The sequence below is a fragment of the Macrobrachium nipponense genome, chromosome 36 (genome assembly GCF_015104395.2).
Source record: "Macrobrachium nipponense isolate FS-2020 chromosome 36, ASM1510439v2, whole genome shotgun sequence".
NCBI lineage: Eukaryota > Metazoa > Arthropoda > Malacostraca > Decapoda > Palaemonidae > Macrobrachium > Macrobrachium nipponense.
In genome coordinates this window covers 23566353-23583852 of record NC_087220.1, presented here as the reverse complement: position 1 = coordinate 23583852, position 17500 = coordinate 23566353, and positions in this window count along the sequence as shown.

The window sequence follows — 17500 nt, the reverse complement described above, 5'->3', positions numbered from 1 at the left end:
TTTATTACTAAGTGGTTGAGGACCTGTTCGATGAAATTCTACCCCGATAACCCTCACACTGTCTCCACTTCAAAGGGACCTACTGATCTGTGCCTGCCTGCAGTGTACAATACGGCAGCAAATGCCATCCAAACGCCAAAGTTTCTCGCAATAAAAAAAAGATAAAATAAAAAAAAAAATGTGGAAACAAATAAGAAGCTGTCACTGATCTGAGAAGCAAAGGATTACATGAATCTTTAAAGATTTACAGCAAGTCACTAGACTCCACTGAAATGGGAATCTATTTCCTCCCTGCCCAACGTGAAGTCAAGAAGACCGTACTCTCCCAAATGGGAAACACCCTCTCTCCCACAGATGAAGAGCCCGCATCACCTGTAGACCGTATAGTACCTAGCCCGAAACCTGAGAAGAGATGTACGTTGGTATTTACAATTTTCTAATCATCGGTATAGCTAAACGCCATAGTAATAGAGAGTCAAGTTTCTCACAAGCTCTGGCCCTTTTATATCTTCCACGACACAAGTGCAATATTAAACACCAGTAATTCGCTCATGTATCCTAAGGAGTGAAGCAAGAAGATCTAAATTGTCGGAGAGATGGGAAAATGAGGCGTTTGTTCCCATCCACTCAAATGATCAACTCATTCATTTCCAAACTTCGAGAGTAGCTATGGATACAATAGATATAATTTCATTTAATATTACGGCCTCAAACGAAACATTCCTCTCTAAAAACATTTTCTGCAAACTCTTCAAAGGCATCATTGCATTCCAAAAAAATACTCATATAACCTTTGGGTAAGGTCTTATGATGAGAAAAGTCCGGTTAATGTAAACCAACCATTTCAGTTTTTATAATACTTCTTGGTATCTGAGCAGTATCCATGACTCATTCACAAAGAAATAAAAGGGATGGTAAATACATTGGTTTTACATAAGTAAAATTAGTCATTTTTAGTTCAGTTGCTTGACATCAAAGAATAAAGGAAGTCACCGAACTATGCATCCACGAGAAAGAATTGGTTGTTATGCACAAAATCGTTTGTCTTTCAAACTGAATTATTGTTACCGCTCTTGTAGGAAAGATGTTCTAAGTTTCAGAGGACACTTATGGTTCGTCCCTGTTTATGGATTTTAGGTAATGCTTTGTAAATTAACATTCCTCGTTAATAAGACTACAGGCATTGTCTTTTCTGTTCTACGTTGCATATTATTATTATTATTATTATTATTATTATTATTTATTATTATTATTATTATTATATTATTATTATTATTATTATTATTATTAGAAATAAACAGGTAATTATTTTACAACTATAATTCATTTACGGAATGATAGAATGGAGTCATGTCAACAGAAAACAAGCAGAGTTGAGTAAACAGAAAGAGCAAAGCATAGGGATGAAGAAAAAAAACTATTTTAAATCAATGCATTAAAAGCAGTTGATAAATAATTGTACAAAATATCTTAAAGGAATTAGGCAATTCGTTTTCTAAGAGTATATCAGTCGATTTATAACAGCGCTCAACTAAACTGAAAACGCGAGTTAAGTCAAGGGTGAAGAAGAAGCTTTCAAACTCAGTTTTTTTTTTTTTTTTTTTTTCAGGCGCCTTTCTCAGCTCTCTCTTGTATGTTTTCATGCTATCATCATACTTTAGCTTTTATCACTTTCTCTCTCCTCCTACACTATCTACCTAACCTCCTCCTCCTTAGGATATCATGAGACTATCAGCTCATGAGCATAATATACACTGGGAAAGCATCAACTCAAAAAGTTGTAACTAAATGAGAAAAAAACTAACCCGCCCTTTGCTTTCTTTTCTCACATGTGAACCTTAGAAATTGTATATAAATGAACCACCACAACCGGAGAAATAAATTATAAAATCTATGGAAGAAGGTTGATAAACGATGCTGTAGAAATGCAATGTTTGTTATAGCTATTTTCATTTTTATCATCCCGCCTCATTTTTATTCCTGTTTTTTGAGGATATTGAAGGAAGAAACCTGTGAAAAAATCAGGAGCAAAAACGACGATGGAGAAAACGATCAAGTCAAGAAGAGATACACCGAAGTAACGACTGGAATAGAATCCTGCCTCATGAAATCAAGCTTGTATAGTCTCATCCTCCATCTCCATTCCTCTTATCTTTTCTTGAAGAAAAATATGATTTTGCTGAAACATCTTATATCTAATCGTGATTTAATAATTTCGGCTTTCAGTTTTCAGTGTATTTAAAATAGTATGAAAGAAATGAAGGTAAAGAAATAAAAACTACTTGATGAAATCGCTTGATATTTCTTCACAGACAAATTTCCGTTCAAGACAAAAATTATTAAATTTTCGTGTAATAGATGAAAGTAACGAGGAGAAACCCAATGGCACCACGGAAACAGAAACATAAGCGGAAAGCCTCGCATCATTGAGAAATTCGCCATAGGAACTTTTTTTTTTTTTACTCATTAAAGTGGGCAAAACTACTGAATTGCTTCATTTGAAAAGCAAACCGGTACTTCGTTTAATCTGCGAGGCATCCCAAGGATGTGTGGTGATTTCAGGACATTTTATCCTCCTGAAGTCTCTTATATAATTGTTTCCCATGTTATTTTATAACTATATTAAAGAAGGAGAACGTTTTCATATATCCTTTTTTTCTGTTGGCAATTGTAATCTTAATGTGAGAAATTCTTGGAATTTTTGTGATGGAAATTATTATTATTATTATATTATTATTATTATTATTATTATTATTATTATTATTTTGTCTCGATGCGCTAATCAGACGTTAATTTAATCATTTATACTACGACTAGAGTTAATTTGGTAAAAAGGCTCATTCTGTGTACCATCGAAGATTTGATGTATTCTTGCCAGGCTATTGAAATTTTGTCATGATAAAAGAAGTATGTTGAGCATTTTCATACCTAGTCTATCTCATTTCCATTATTCTTAAAAAAACATACTTTTTTATTTTGGAAGTTTTTTGTATTTTTGGTATAAATCTAAAAAGTTAATTTACAAGACTGAGAATTTCCCTTTGCTCTAAGGTGGGAAAAAAATGTTCTACCAGTTTCTAAATATTCCTTTATATAGGCCAATAATAAGCAGAGAAATGTCATTTGTAGCTAATGGTGGACATACTATTTTTTTATCTTCATTTCTTTATAAATTGTAAGTATATGATGCACAGGAGGTTGTTTTTGTCACCTATTGATTTCTCTGTTGCAGAACTCGTTAATAAATAAGATTTGCGGCAGCTGCTTTACCCCAATTAGTTTTCTCTAAGTCGAGCATCACGTAGAGACTTATCGCCATAAGCAGTAATTGTGGAGTTAATTAATATTGAAACCGCTCGCGCTCTACTTTTAAGCGATGTTGTCTGGTGGAAATCATTTCATAGTGAATCAGTGGAAACCAGTGTTGATGCAAGATTCATGAGTGATGAGAAGTGAAGTAAGCATGGCAAATAATGAACCCTGATACATAGTCATTAAGACTGTCCACTATAGAATCATCAATTTATTTGCAAACCGGTCTTGCTTCGACAGATTTGCCTGGCCAGCTAACATTATTGAGTGTTAGCATTTCACGTAAGTTCGTTTCTTTAGTACTTTAAAATCTGATGATGGTAGGAGAATAGAAATGGTCCCATAATAATAAAGATGTAGTTGTTATCTCAATAGTTTTCACGTCGCAATTTGTTGGTAATATCATTTAGTGAAATCACTACGTAAATCAGAAATTCTTGTAGTTACTTAATATATGATTATTTATGAACATCTTGTTGCGCTTTGTTTACAAGAAACCTCCAGCATGCTGTGGTTACCTTGCAATAAATTTTACCGTCCTTTATGAACGTTCTGCGTAATTATTCTTTTTATAAATCTTCCCTGGTTCTATATTCATGATTACCGGAGGTTTTACAAAACATGTACCTGTCAGACTTCATTCATCTATCCTTGTCTTTAATGGAATAAGACAAAACACTGCTTTCATCTGGGAAAAAAAACGAGAGAATGATAAAGGTTGTTGCAACTATAGTTTTTTTCCACATTTACTAAAAGTCGAATACTAAACCATTACTGAGATTAGAACACAAAATAATTATCAAGCACTTTTAACATTGCTATTTTGTAAGTGTCAATCGTCAGCTTTAATGTTACACGCAGATAGATCAGTTACATCAGTGTAATTCATACGGAAATGAATACATATAAAGTTTAAGAACAATTTCATACTTTAAAAGACAATACTGTAATAATATTTCCGAGTATAATATCATTAGTAATTACATACTGAATAAAAACTACTTTGATAAAGACTAAAAGATAGAATTCTTTCACACACTGATGATCAATTATTATGGAATGAGACGAAAATCGCAAGCTCATTATTTACTAATGGCGCAAGTAACTACTAAAGTAATACTAATTCATGAAAATGAAATGATTCTGCACACAAATAATAATTATTACTTTGTTTCAATATTATGGGTAATTACTCTTCATACAGGATTCCCATCTTTCACCAGGACTTACCTGCCCTTACCAGTCAGGCAAGAGTATCATCAATGCCATTTTTAAAGAGTCATAAAGCGAAAACGAAGCAGAGCCAAATTATAGATTTTTAATTTTTTTCCGGGTTTGATAATTGACCCTACAAGTTCTGACTCCAAGAGTAATCCGATACCAGGAATGGTTAGAAAATGAGGCTTAATGATGCCTTCCATCATGCATGATAAGTCTTGTGAAAACTTCTTTACCCGTTTTATTCTATAAAATTGTGCACATTTAATTACTTGCGCTTTCTTTGTAGGAAAATTAATAAAGCAAAATACTAAGGATTTCAATTAACGGCTTGTTGCTTTTATTTCATGCTCTATAAAGTTATTGAAAATTAAAAAAAATATTCGACGATTAGTTTCACTTTATTGTTTTCCTTTCATAGTTCACATCGAACTCTTCTGCCATCATCATCGATCAACGTTTACATTCCCATCATATTAACTTCACTTCTCTAATATTAGACACCCATTTCCATTCTAGCTTATAGAAATGACTGATTACTATTTTAGAAGGAATTACCAAAAACATAATGTAGCTAATAATGTCAGAAAGAGCAAGCAGAGGTAGATTACTGGTGCTCAAAACTATACCAAGAAAACTAAGGAATTCACACAGGGCATTAATCCACTACGCACCCAGCAATTATAATGCAGCAACTATTCACTGCGTTGCCAGGTCATCTGAGGAACATATCAGGGTTGAGCGTAGATGTGCTAAAGAATGAGCTCGAAAAATATCTAAGTTACATCCCAGACCATCCAAGATTGGAAGATGTAAAATATACCGGAAGAAGCATTAGCAATTCTCTGGCAGACATTAGAGATGTCTCACATTGAGGGACCTGGGGGAACTCGAACAAGCGGTAATGTCAGTAAGATTCCGTCAAAAACCTGAGGTTCGACATAGAGAAGTCCGAATACTTGTGTCCACTCTGTGAGGCCCTTTGTAACACCGCCCTAACCTTGCTTCCTGGGGTGAACTACAGAGCCACCGAAATGCGAAATGCGAAATAAGTGATATCATAAGTTTCCTACAGACCAGGTAATTATACACCAGATTTCACTTACAAAAAGCATTATACTATATATATTTATATATATATATATATATATATATATATATATATATATATATATATATATATATATATATATATATATATATATATATATGTTCATAGCCTAACCACTTGTTTGTTTACATAGTTTTGTGTATGAGTGTTTTTTTACTTATTATTTTTTTTCTCCCCACTCTGTCCTTCTGTCACCTTCTATTTTTTACTCTGTAGGTTGTCTCTCCAACCTAGTGTTGTTGTACAATAATGTTTACATTTAAATGTTTTAGTGTTCAACTTTTAATTTTTAAATATATACGGTGTTTTATCAGTGACGAGTCTTGTATGTTTGTATTTTTATCATTCCCAGCCTTGAAAATGCATCGAAGTGATGTGAACGTCGGCAATAAATTATGTACTAAGCTGAGACATGCCTTTACCTCTCCACCTTGTGTATATATATATATATATATATAAATATATATATATATATATATAGTATATATATATATACATATATATATATATATATATATATATATATATATATATATATATATATATATTCGATGTGTAACATCCAATGTATATATTGACATACCTTTTGAATGTTTTACCAATTTCCACTATCAATGCTTCCTGATATTCAGAGTCGACGTACTTCAATAAGCCGTATTAGATAAGGAGAGAGAGAGAGAGAGAGAGAGAGAGAGAGAGAGGTGCAGAGGGGGGGGGGGGGGGGGGGGGGGATTTGGAGGATGGTGATGTGGTTCTTTCTCTCAGCTAAACTATCCTAATGGTAGGGATAGAATATTAAGATAATTAAAAGAAAAAAGGGCAAAACCGAGATATGTATAAATCGCAAAGCTTCTGCAGACTGGTGTTTCTATAATCAGGAACTGCCCCTGGCAATATTGTTGCAGTTCTGATCTGATGATGTTCCATTAATATGCGGTGAACTGGCTGCTGAAAAGAGCTAGAGGAAATATCAGATGAAAAGTCAGTTATCTATAAATAACTGAATTAAACAATAGAGAGTGAAAGTTACGAAGTAAAACTAAAATAGTTTTTTGACTTATTCATTCAGTATTTCTGTTTTTTATCATTTTCTTATTATTCATTAATAAATAACTTTATAAACAATGAATACATGCATGTAATATAAAACATAATTTTTTTGGGGAAAGTAGAATACGCTTATAAAGTACAACGTATATGCAAATAGGCAACAAAAGACTATAGTATATTCTGAAACACTAAAACACTAGTGCACACACACGCGCCCGCACACACACACACACGCACAAAAGGTAGGAAGAAGTCGAGAAACCAACTGAAAAATTTGCACATAAAGCGAAATCCAAATACACTAAAAACCATTTTGTAATCCAATTAAAGTAACAGCTTTCCCCTTTGGTTCAGAAAACTAGATATGAATTGGCTAAAGGGACCTTCAGAAGGGTAATGGAATGTATAATTTGGAGAGTTTTGAGATGTTTATGGTCGGTCTATGGAAAAATGAATGGGGAAGACAGGCTTGTGCAAAAAAGTGTACGGTACTTGTGCGTTAGAAAAAGAGAGTGGAAGACATAGAAAGCACTGAATAGTTTGAGATGGCCTCATCGTCCAGGAAGCGAGAGAGGGCAATGCAAGATGGAGGTCGTTGGCTGTGTGTTCAGGTGCTTGTTAGTGTGTATATGATACACTACCGCCTGCTGATCCTTTTGAGTACATTGCATGGAATGGCTATTGTCGGAGAAGTCTTCTAAACATGAAGAAAGTTTTTCACGGTTTATTCCCATTTTTATATCGAGAAACGTCTTAAGGTCTTTGATTTATTTGTGAATGTTGGTATGACCGTTTCCTCTCGCATTTAGCTTCTGCTGACAGAAACGTTCTGCTAAGCATTAACGAATAGAAACAAAGAAATGCCTTAGGAGCAATTACATTTCATTTAATCAACCTTAGTGACACTAAAATGCAATGGTCCGTAAGTTGAGCATATTTCAAGGTAATTAAAGGCAATAGCAAGCATGAAGTTCGTGAAATTCAACTTTATCACTATTAGTCTCTCTCTCTCTCTCTCTCTCTCTCTCTCTCTCTCTCTCTCTACTCTCTCCAATCGCAGGAAAAAATAAGAAACAATCATTTCAATACTCATCATTAATAGCTCGATTCACGAATAAGTCATATATTCATGGAACTACTAACCGTGAAAATTACCACTCCAGTCATCTACAGAGAAGGGTGATGAACGCACACAAGAAACGTCTTCTCTATCTTGCACTGCTCACGTTTTCGTAGTATGACTGCCCTTCCATTCCAATATATGCAGTTTCCATTTCATTTACCTCACTTGTTAGGCTTGTATCTAGCCTCAGGCTTTTCTCTATTAATGGCATTAGTCAAAATTGTCCTACATAGTACTTTTGCAAGTTTTGATCAATTTTGCCGAACGAATATCTTTAGTAAAGCAAAAGTATACTGATCTTCGAGTAACTTTTAATCATCTTCCTTAGTCCCCCCCCCCCCCCCCCCCCCCCCCCTCTCTCTCTCTCTTCTCTCTCTCTCTCTCTCTCTCTCTCTCTCTCTCTCTCTCTCTCTCTTTAAATCTAGATATCCACATCATTACCTCCGTAACCAAATTTTATTCGATGTCGCACCTTAATTTTCATATTCATAATCCATCTCCAATCATCCTCTCACTAATGACAACGTGAGTAAAGTGAAGAAGAGAAGGATGAAGTTGCCATCAAACAGATTTTTAATACTTAATGTTTTTGTTCTTGTTTGTTGTGTTAATGTCCAGGGTTAGTAACTTCTCGTAAAATTTGTGAGTAGGAATAATCAGAGTGACCTCCGTTTATAGATACGTAGCTAAGAGTAAATGAAAAAGGAAGGAAATAGTAGACTGGGTGAAACAGGAAGGGCAGCAATGTCTCAGTATCTGTAAGAATATCTGGAAGGATAGGATATATACGGAAGCCTAAGTTAGGTCTTTCGAAGAATTGTTGAGCTAGTTTTTCAGTGTGCAAGTTAAACTTGAATGCTGAAGGATATCCTTTAACAACCGAAGAAATGCACTTTACTGTCACCTATATAAAAAGAGAAAAACAGAAGTAAACATACTTGAAATAGTGTTTTGATATGATTGTCAAATAAACTATTGGCATCCTCATAGTTGTACAAATCTCATATTCAAATTGCATTCTGCCTTCTAATACTCTGCAGTTCTGCGTATGATTGTTTTGCTTGAGGTCTCTAATTACGAATATGTTAAAGGAATTTTAATATATTACTATATTTTACTTTATTACTATAAAGCTACAGTTAATTCCAAAGTCGCTAACTGTTGAATCACTGTAAAAAATTCAACTATGGTATTTCTTTTATTAGACTGACAAATATATATTATTATTCACAATAATCTCAAAGTATCATGAAGTAAAGGGGAAGTAAAACGGTCGTTTTGTCTTACCTCAGAACGCCCCGTTTAGCAATTGGCGCTGAGACATATTGGAATATATTTGAAAGGATGCTGCACAACGTTCCGGGAACGAATCCGACATTCGAACATATTGGAAATGCATCCGATCCCTTTGTGTTGGTGTCCCTTGGCGACTGAGACAATTCCTTTTCCTCCCAAAGCTTCCTGACACTCCAGCATTGTCGAAGACATTGCCATTACTTCCTGGAAAGCCAAAGTCTTGGGATATCTTGGTTCCTAGGTTCTCGCCCCTTCAGCTAACATCTGTGAAGATATATTAATTCTGAGGTAGAGTGAATTAGATATTGAAGGACATTTGTAGCTTAATGCGTATATATGAATGACGGTGATGTGATCTCTCATATATATATATATATATATATATATATATATATATAATATATATATATATATATATATATATATATATATATATATATATATATATATATATATATATATATATATATATATACCTATATATATATATATATATATATATATATATATATATATATATACATATGCAACTGAGATTTATTTCGCATTATAAGTATTACATAATTTTCCCAACTCAAAAATCTATTCCTAAGTTGAAAAGAAAACCATGTAAAAATATTTACCATGATCCACTTATATATAAGAATAACAGATATGTAGGGTACATATGGCACCGCTGCAGTAAAATACAAGCATGCAAGCAACGGAAAGAACAATGTTTGCCAGTAGCACTTGCGCTCTCTGTGATGTAAGTGGGGTGGAATCTATTATCACGGAAACAAAATGGTGGCAAATTACGCATTATTTTAGTAAAGCAAGCGGCACTGCTGCGCCACAAAGACACTAGATTTCCACTCTAGGTTAATGACTATTAGTTGAAAAAGAGTATGTTCTGTTTGTAAGATATGTTTTATACCTCCTCAATCACCTAGAGAGATCTTGGAGCCATGTGATATCCCAGTTCCTGGTATCCAATAGAATAATCTAGCTCTAAGTACTCTGCTTTCAGCCCAGCATCTGGTATTCGTTATCAAGAGGATCATGGGAAACCACACCACGTACCAGGTTTATTTTTTCCAATTCCCATTCGACGATTACCACGGCTAAAGGTAATGGATTCATATGCGCTATATGAGGGGCATCTGGAAAGACATATACAGTGTGCTAAGTGCCAGGTCCCTGTTTGCTTTGTGCAGTACTGATTCAGTATGTACCATATGTAGGAGTTGTCTACAGTGGTATGACCTCTTCTTGTCTCCCTCCTAAGGATTGTAGGCAATATTGACCAAGTGCATAGCTCTTCTTCAGCTAAAGGTGCGGAGGGAAGACTGCAGTTAGGGTTTGAATTTTGGAAACCTCCTTTAGAATTACCTAATGTATATGAATGGTAAACTATAACTCATCAGTCTGATCTCTTTTTTTTTATTATTTTAATAATAAAAGAATAAAAAATATTCATATTTAAAACCAATGCAAAATCAATGCAATAAAGTTATTCGTTTTGTAACTGTTTTCGTATATTTTATTGTCGAGCAACTGACACAAATAACAATAAGAATAAAAATACATATCCCCGGAAAAACAATTTATTGTAAATTTGTATGGAGCAAAAATCAATTCAGATATCTCTGTGGTAATTAAACTGAAAATTCGTGTATATTTTACGGCTAGCTTCCCCTTTGAAATAAAATCAAAATATGAAAGCGAAATATCGCTTTCCGTTTATTGGCCGTGTAATAAAAAGTTGCGTATCTGGAATTAATAAAAATAAAGCATACATAATCTTAAAGGTAATTCATTTCGTTATTGTATGGTGTATAACACTTTGCCTAATTCTATTAGCTGAAGATAAATTTACCTTTATAATTAATCGCATAGTTTTTTACTTAATTAAGTCAAACTTCAACCGGTAACTTGAATTTTCATACCATACCATGTTGTTACAAACATTCAACTTTAAAAATGACCCCGAATGGATATGATAGCATAAATAGTAACATCTCTGATAGTTATCCAGGACGCATATTTCCTGTAGCAGTTGCCACCCGAGAGAAATTCTTTGACATCAAGCCGTGGTATCGACAAAAGTCGATAACCACCTCCCATTTACCCATGTGTCCCCTCACTACATTTCGGTTCTCACTTTATTAGAAAAAATCCAGTGCCCTTCTCTTATGTCATCAGAAGACTGGTATGAAAAGTAATACCTAAAACGCCCTAGAACGAATTAACTTAATATACACTCGACCCTTTGGTGATAAGAAGTCTATGTTGAAAATAAAAAGAGTCAAATCGGATGGTCATTGTAGCTGAGAAAACAGCCATCTATTTCATTAGCATTTTTAATGAGGATATTTCAAGACAGAACAATAAACAATGTCCCAATTGCAGTGTGATGAGATCAATAATATAACCATAGAGATTTTAGCCGGTAAGTATAGATTGTATTATTTTTTTTTTACTACATTCACTTACTCTCTGCAGATGTTCCAGAACTAAAGGTAACAGGTTCCTCCTTCTTCCGAAGGTCTGCGACCAACAAATGAATTTCCAGGATATCTGGAATTAACTTCTCTCATCCAGACAACCAGATTAATGGAAATTCATTTGAGTCTTTTCCACGTAAAAATGGTCGTAGAAAGGCGGCCTCGTATTTTCCTCGAAATGCACTGAAAGTTTAACCCAACGAAGATTTAGGATTTGCGCTTTGGCGATAACAATTAATTCAGTATTTAGCACTGACCCTCGATTAATAAATCATTTTCAAAATTAATAAAGATCTTTTTACATAACGTCATAAATCGAAGCAGAATACAAATGGTCCAATTCCTCAATCATTTTATATGTTAAATGCCGTTGTTCAAATTTTAGTATGTTATTAAATTTAGTTTTTTTAATAAGTTTCAGTTCTTGTTGGATATTGCTGAATAACTATAAATTATACTTTATAAAGTATGTATCATAAAATTCCAACTTACCCCTCCACTGATATTTAAACTATGGACAAAATCAAGGGGAGATACGGTCTTCTAGTTTTCTATAATGTGAAAAAATATGTAGTTGAGGTAATAAGCTGTGATGGAATTGAAAACTGATTTGTCTTATTGAATGGTAATATTTTCTGTGTGTGTGTGTGTATATATATATATATATATATATATATATATATATATATATATATATATATATATATATATATATAAAGAACAATGTTATTATTTGTCATTAGATTTTCACCAGTCATTCACAGATAAAAATTGCATGTGTTTTCAGTGACTTTAATAGTTCTCTACGTAAACTATTTCTAAGAATGGAGGAAGTCTGCCGTAGTCATGAAAGGAAAGGGTGAATGCTGCACTATCAGATGTATGAAGCTTTTAATGGATGTCGCTGTTCGTGTAAGGTCGCTTTGACAGTTCCCCTTAACAATTGAAAGAAATGACAATCCCTTTGTTAAGCATAGCTTCTGATCTGGAGACTCATTTTTCATTGTGAATGGTTTTATTATCTGAGTTGATTCACAATAAATTACGAGGATTATTGTGCTCTAAATGAGACTTATCATCTTTCATCTTTTTCTTCAATGAAAAGAGAGAAAAATAAAAATCAACGATATTTTGCTGTTCTTTCAGCATCAGTTGACAGCATTTCCGGTTAATTCACTTAACTAATAACCATGTGCAATGGAGTCAACGCTGAGCTGATTTTTAAGGTTAATTTGATTAACTGACCAACATTTCTGCAGGCGAAACCTATTTCACAATGATATTGCCAGAACAAAACTGAAAATAATTATGCCATGGCTAAAACTCAAAAGCCATATGTTCCTTTTCTAAACATGTTTTGCATTGTTTGTTCGGAAATGAGCAGCATTCCAGTTAGCAGAAAGAAGGGCATTTTTCACATCCTGGCCCTCTGCATTTTGTGATTGCTGAAGCCTCCTTCCATTTTTCCATTCCTTTTTCTGTAATAGTTATCTGGTTCTGATGCAATTCTTTGCGAGCGAATCCTGTGAAATTAAACAAACAATTGGCAGAACCGACTCTACTGCTGTTGTATGAAATCTGTTAGTTTGAAAAACCAGCGTTATTTTCGCTCTTCTTTATTTCTGTCACGGTGAGCGGCCCCGTTGTGTATCTCGTATTCTATGTAATGGACAACTTGGATTAAAACAAATGTATTTTTTTCTGTAGTGTTGCATAAACCACCTTCATATATGCCTGGTGAATTACATAGATCTTATTCAGGAGGGGATGATAAATCATTCTCATTTTAACAGATTATGATTATCTATCAAATATACGCCGCTTTATGACAACTTGGACAAAATATCAATACTTTGACTTGATTTATTTCGGGCTGCAATAATTCTGTCCCTTGACATTCTGCCATAATTTAGTGATTCCTTTACAGAAAATGGAACTGAGCTTGTGTTTATGAACTTGAAATATTTGGAACCACACCAGCCGCAGTTTTTACCTTTTTACTTGCTTTTATTCAACTTAACTTCTGCGTCTGTCTGTCTGTCTGTCATTAAATGATCAGTGGGACAACAGTGACCTCTAATGACCCTTCAGTGACCTCTCCCAGAATGTCAGGAATTGTATGAAACTTCGAATTTTTTACAATTTCTTTGACACGGTAGAAAGGTTAATAATTTTCACTCTCTTTGACTCGGTAGGATAAGTTAGTAAATTGGCGAGCTTTTCAAAGCCTCTTTGGATCGACAGAATTTCGTTCGCTACAATCATAAATTGGTTACAATTTATGTCAAATCTAAAAAGAATAAATTAAAAAATTAAATGTGTTTTATTGAAATGCACTAAGAAGTGACAACTCATTTTTTGAGACACCGCGATTTTCTTTCAATTAATCATCTCTACAAAAACCAGAGCATAGGCGGCAAACATGGAATAAAATGCTACTGTATCTGATCTTTTATAAATGTTAGAATGAAAATTTCATAGTGATATAAAACCCTGATATCGATCTAGAACCATATTAAAATTGATATTATGATTTTTCAATAACATTTTCAATATTTTTTACAAAACTGGAAATGTATCTTTTCTTTAGTCTCCTTGCTATTTATTCACCTCACACAAGTTCCGCCATATTCAGATGAATTTCTTTTCTTTCTTCCACTATCAACTGATTGCAACAGAAATTCTGCTGTCGATACAGTCACATGCGGCAGTTCTCTATAAGGGAGAATTCGACGAAAACCGCACTGATTCGCTTCATGCATATCCAATTATAAGGGGTGTATTGAAGCTCTCTTGTTTTGTTAGTACCTTTATTGAATAACTTATTATTCAAGCTATAAACGCTAAAAACTACCCATAGGCAAGATGCTTTCTGATCTTCCTCTGCCCCTGTGCAGAGGGCATTCGGAGAACCCAAATCTCCGCCAAAGCTGAACAATCCACACAACTATCCACCAGTTAAAGGTTTATTAATGAAATTCGGACCTCTTTCCTAATGTTAGGTCGTAGCCCAAAATTTTTCAAGTTTCTTTATGTGATGTACTTAAACGTTTTGTGTTAACCTGCTGAAACAGGCGAACAAACAAAATGGTCTGAAAAAAGTTTAACTATGTCGAAGGTAAAAGTCTTTCATCCTTCGGGTTTCTAATTCCATATCTCTCCCTTTGACAGACTTTAACTCTTATCCTCGAAATATCCAAGAAGTCACTTGGTGGATACGGCCATAAGCTGATGCTGATATAAAACTTTGCGGTTATTTCTGCTACTTCTCCTCTTCGAGTTTTTAAGTTAGTTGATGCAGGTCACTCGCAGTCTCTTCTTTTTTCTGCTACAAACTTGTCTCAAAATTAAAAATCCACTTATCTAAAAGTATTGAGAATGAAATTTCATATGACTCTGCTGTAACTGAACAGCAGATGAACTGGTTTGGGTAGCTAATCTTCGAGACATTTTTCATCACATGTCCTAGCAAAAGCATAACCTCCAACTCTGTTGTTGAGGAAACAAAGTACATGTACATGAATCTGTATCAAGTGAACTAATTCTATTATACAATGAAGTATAGCTATTCCATTACCTGGAATATGAGGCTCTGATTGGGAGTAAATTATTCCATGGCAGGTGAGAACAATGGTTGATTTAGACTGTCTGATTGGTTTCCCATTCGTGTGGAGGTCGTTAGTTAAACTGTATTGCTCAGAGTGATAATGCCCAAAATTTACTTCAGTCATTCACTCGCTGTTTATGCTGCTTTAATTAAAAAAAAATGAATGAGAAAAAATATCTTAAATATCATTCAACAAAAGTTTTGTCTTTATTTGTGTCTACCTGATTGTTGAACAGTCTGACAATTCAAGGTCCCAGAAAATTATGAATCGATTTCATCTAAACTTTGTGATGTGAACACGGACAAAGAGAGAGTTGCTATGGGTTTTAATTGTATCATAGCTTTGATTCCACAGTATTGAGAGATCATTGTTTTTTTTTTATTGTATGAATTTGTCACTGTTACATCACTGTGTCAATCTCTTACTTAATACATTGATTAATAATGAATACTCCGGATTTATGGTTTTCAAAGACTGGTATCGGGGGATTACGACCTATGAATAAGAGGGCAATTGTTAAAATAACCTTTATTTCCTTTGGCAGTGACAGAGGTATTGATTGTGCGAATTAACAATTTTGAGTCTTTATCGACCAAAGGAAGTTGAATATTGAACGAAACTGTTCATACGTCCAATATGAAAAACGGACGATACTCTAGTCTTCAAAATCTTAAAAGATGTATTAGAACTCACTCAATATCCTTGAGTCACAGAGGCCGAGGTCATTTCTAAAAAGGGGCACATTCAACAAAAACCACAAGCCTCTTCATATGCAGTTAGATAAGCACAAAATAAGAATGCTAAAATCAGACCTCAGTGATGAATATGATTCTCGGTATGCTGCTGCATGTTAAGAAGAGTGATGGTCCTTTTCAGACTATAGACTACGGGCACCTAAACAAAATTAATCTTCCGTAACAAGAGCATGAAGAAGACACCTATGCATTCGCCGTTGGAAAATCCACACCAGGAAAAAAAACAAGCTTTGATCTGGCATCCCTGGTAATCGTATAGGGCCCCATTGAATTAAATGATTAGAAGTTTCTTCTTGGCGGTTACACCCCAGACTACTGGAGTTTCTCTCTAAAAGGGGTAATACGCTAATCGACGTTGGTTGTAGTAGGACATTAATCTTCTCACTCTTCACAACATTAGAAAAACAAGAACAAAAGAGAGAGGGTGACAATTCGCTGACCATAGAAGATGTAAAATGAAATGGGAATGAGAATTACTAGTAACTTAATCACATTTCCACCAAAATCTATTTCCACTTCAATTGGTTTGAAAGCCTTTTGCCTTGAAAGCAGGATATATCAGATTATGGCTTGAAAAAAATATACAGTAAAATTGACTGCACTCCGTATCATCACACAGGAGACCAACTCGAATAAAGTTGTAAATAATTCTGAAATATGAAGTCGTTCCTTGTGACCTTTCTACTGTATGTTCAACCTTTTCCAGGTTCTCTGAAATGAAAATATTTCGGAGAAAATACCTGTTATCAACATTAAAAACTACAATGGATATATTCATTGTCAAAAATTTCATGAGGAGAGCTGTTCAGTTTAAAAACAAATGCCACGTAGACTGAATTCCTGTAGTTCTGGTACAAGCAGAAGTGTCATTATCAAGATTCATGCGACTTGAGCAGTCTTTTAAAAACAGTATGAAACAACAGTTTTCACTCACTTAATTGCATTCTGAGTTTAATTACCGAGATGGCAGCAAAGATTCTTGAATAATCTCTGTACCGGGGGATTTACCTCTCAGCCAAACTAATTAATTTCTATTTACTCTCCTCTTGAATTACCCATGCAAAGAAGTATTTAATGCAGCTTAGGACGACGGAATTTCATTCGGAATATGTGAGCATACCTCGCTTCATCATATAATGTTTCATCGTTTTCTTTACTCAGAGAGCAAACGTAGAGGGACAGTTTGTTATTAGATAGAGATCAAAACTGTATCTACGACTATATCATAATAATTATTATAAACAACTCAACAACAACGTAAAAGTAACAATCATAAGTAATATTATTAGACATACTCTCATAAGGGAAAATGATGAAAACAAAAATAAATATTTCTTTTCTTACGTGAAAAGAGTGTTAGGCATTATTTCAGAACTATTGTGTCCTAATTGAGTTTTAACATAGTTACAGCGATTTCAGATGAAAATCTTTAAAAATAAGGGTTACCCAGACCACTGATAATAAGCACCAGTATTATGGAAGGCAACACCGCCCTGTCCCCACTCCGCCCCCCGCCCCCAACACAAACTGGGAATTGGGGT